This window comes from Canis lupus, chromosome 6 (assembly GCF_011100685.1).
Source record: "Canis lupus familiaris isolate Mischka breed German Shepherd chromosome 6, alternate assembly UU_Cfam_GSD_1.0, whole genome shotgun sequence".
Taxonomy (NCBI): domain Eukaryota; kingdom Metazoa; phylum Chordata; class Mammalia; order Carnivora; family Canidae; genus Canis; species Canis lupus.
This window is the reverse complement of record NC_049227.1, coordinates 10847369-10850371: the sequence shown is the minus strand read 5'-3', so window position 1 is coordinate 10850371 and position 3003 is coordinate 10847369. Positions and strand designations below refer to the sequence as shown.

Sequence of the window (3003 nt, the reverse complement as noted above, 5' to 3'; positions counted from 1 at the left end):
TTGATCTGCTGTCTAACCCAATGGAAAAGATTTCTTTTCCCTAAAGTATAAATAAAATGGAATTTTACTGGAGGTACTCCTATTGGATGGGCTTCTTTCACTAACTTCGATGTTTTTAGATTCATCCATGCTGTTGCATTCCTTTTTAACATTTAGCAGTATTCCGTTTCATGGGTGTATCACAATTTGTAATTTGTCAATCTGTTCATTTGTTGATGAGCATTTGAACTGTCTCTGGTTTCAGTCTTTAGGAATAACCTTTCATGAACATTTGTGTACAAGTCTTTGTGTGTGGACATGTGTTTTCTTTTCTTTTGGGTAAATACCTAGGAATGGAATCGTGATTTGTATAAGTGTATATTTCACTTCGTAAGAGACTGCCAAGCTGTTTTTCCAAAGTGGTTGTCACATTTTATGCTCTGGTTGACAACATATGAGAGTTCTAGTTGCTCCAGATCCTTGTCAACATTTGGTGTTGTTGGTCTTAAGTTTTAGCCACTCAGGTGGATGTAGAGTAGCATCTCACTGTAGTGTTAGTTTGCAATTGCCTGGTAAGTAATGATGTTGACCCTCTTTTCATGTGCTTGCTGGCTATTCATGCATTTGCTTTTTTTTTTTTTTTTTTAAGATTTTATTTAAGAAACACAGAGAGAGGCAGAGACATAGGCAGAGGTAGAAACAGGCTCCCTGTGGAGAGCCAGATGCAAGACTTGATCCCAGGACTCCAGGATCATGACCAGAGGCAGATGTTCATCCACTGAGCCACCCAGGTGCTCCATGTATTTGCTTTTGTGAAGGGTCTGTTCAAATCTCTTGTCTATTCCTATGGTTTTGAACCATGCCTCCTACATAAAGAAAAAAAAAAAAAAAAGCCCAAGTGTCACTTTCCCAGCTTCCCTTGACACTAGCCTATAGTCATCAAGTCCAGGCTTGACCAATCTGATACACCCAGCCCCAAATGGAGCTGTACATTGTGAGCTGGTGATTGGAACAAGCCAGGCCAGTAGAGTCCATTTTATTTTATTTTTTTAAAGCATTTTATTTATTTTTAGTTAAAGAAAAACAGACTTTTCCAAGGGGGACAAAGTGAACTGAAGATCAGACGGAAGGAAGCATGTGTGTGGGCTGCTCAAAGCTCTTGCTCCAAAATCTGGAGGTGAGGAAAGAAGGTCCTCCCAAGAATTCAAGGGTGAGTGGCCAGCAGAGGGTTGACTTCGATAACTTTGGGCACTAGATCAGTCTAAGTAGGCTCTATGGTGATTTCTACCTGCCAGTTGGTTGACATGATTAACATCATCACTCTTAGGGGCTATTACATTAAGGAATGATGCAGGAAGCCAAGAGAGTGGCTTATTCAGTTGGATTCTGAATCACAATCAGGAAATAGGCTTTATCTGGTACAACCATAATTTCATTTTCCTTGGAGCAAATTCAAAGGAAGGTGAGATCATTCTGGGGGTCAATTTCATGTACAGTGCTCCGGGCATTCAAGATGAAGCTGTGCCTGAGGTTGGCATACTGTGTAGTGGTGGGATGGTCCATGGTGCTCTTGATTGGAATGCCTTCTGTGTTCACCATGATGATGTCCTGTACTCCCTTCTGGCTCTGAAATCGCTTCAGTGTCTCCTCCACCTCTGCCATTTCCAACCAAACCAGTAGCTTCACAACACTGGCACCAAGTAGAGTCCATTTTAGCATTATTGGTAACACTAGCTGCCACGGCATCAGCGACCATGCACATTGGTCAGTGACCTGTATCAAGGGTTAAAGTAAAGCCCAATCCATTGGAATTTTAGGGCCAGTTTTTAAGGCCAACTCACACCAGGCCTGTGGCTGACTCTGAACTAGTCTCTGCCAAATCCCGCCTGTGATCCTGGAACTACCCAACCGCTTTTTAGTGACCTCCTTTCCTGCTTGCAACAGCCATGTCTGTGGAGTCTGTTTCCATCAGGGCACAGCTTTGAGCATGGTAGGTTGATGTGTTGATTTCTGGTGTTCAGGGAGTGTCCGAGATTGTGACTTCCGCGGTGGGAATGAGAATCCATGAATTAGCATGCCACTCGTCACTGCAGCCATTACAGGCTTGGCTTGCTTTCAACTTCTTTGCCAAAGGGCTTGACAATAAAAGACACTGTTGAAAATGAAATCTTATAATTGCCTTTTTTAAGGAGGGCTGTATTCCAAGGCCTGGATCTCCGCCCACATTTGCATTTGGATCTGGGAAACCAATATGGTATGATAAGTATTTATTTTTAATAATCTGATAGCAGCAAATACATTTCCCATTTCCCAAATTCTTTCCCATCACTCACCTTTGTGTCCCTGACAAAAATAAGAACAAGCTAACAAAGATTCAACTAAATTTGCAGCCGTGGTTTTCTTCATCCCTGTCCTTTGGGAATGAATTGTTAGAAGTTTCAAAGTTACAGACTCAGCACCCTGCCTTAAGTACATTTCCGGATTGCACTTCCCAGGGGTTGGTCCTGGTTTTGCAGGATCTGAAGCTTATATGACGTGGGGGATGCTCTTTATGAAGAGAATTCAAAACTACCACAAAAGCGTTAGAAGCAGGTGTTGTAACGTGCCCTTGCAAGGGAAGGGCTTTAAGCCTGAATCTCATTAGCTCCATATATACCTATTCCTTGCTATCGCTTCCATTCTTCAAATAGCAACAAATTCTAGAAGCCATTTGCTTCCTCCCGTGTCACTGGTCTACCAGCAGGTTAAACTGCCACCAGAGCTCTGGGCTTCCTCCACTTTGGATTGATCCCTGAACAACAAGGTATCATCAAGGCCTGGCGAACCAAGGACACAGATTTCCATGCTCTGTGATCAGGGGCAAGTATAAGTTGCACACTTGCAGAAGTATCACAGGGTCACTCTTGCTCATTCTCAGCCAAGACACTGCCATCCTGCCCTCCCTGGTCACGTCTCCATCTAGGAGCACAGGACTCAGGCAGGTTCTCTCTTAGGCTCCTATGCTATCACCTTTGTGTTTCAGAA

General features: G+C 43.2%; 1 pseudogene; it reads right to left on the bottom strand.

Annotated features, from left to right (window-relative positions):
- Positions 1-1350: 1350 nt before the first annotated feature.
- LOC100855779 lies at positions 1351-1641 on the bottom strand (annotated as a pseudogene).
- Between the last annotated feature and the right edge of the window lie 1362 nt (positions 1642-3003).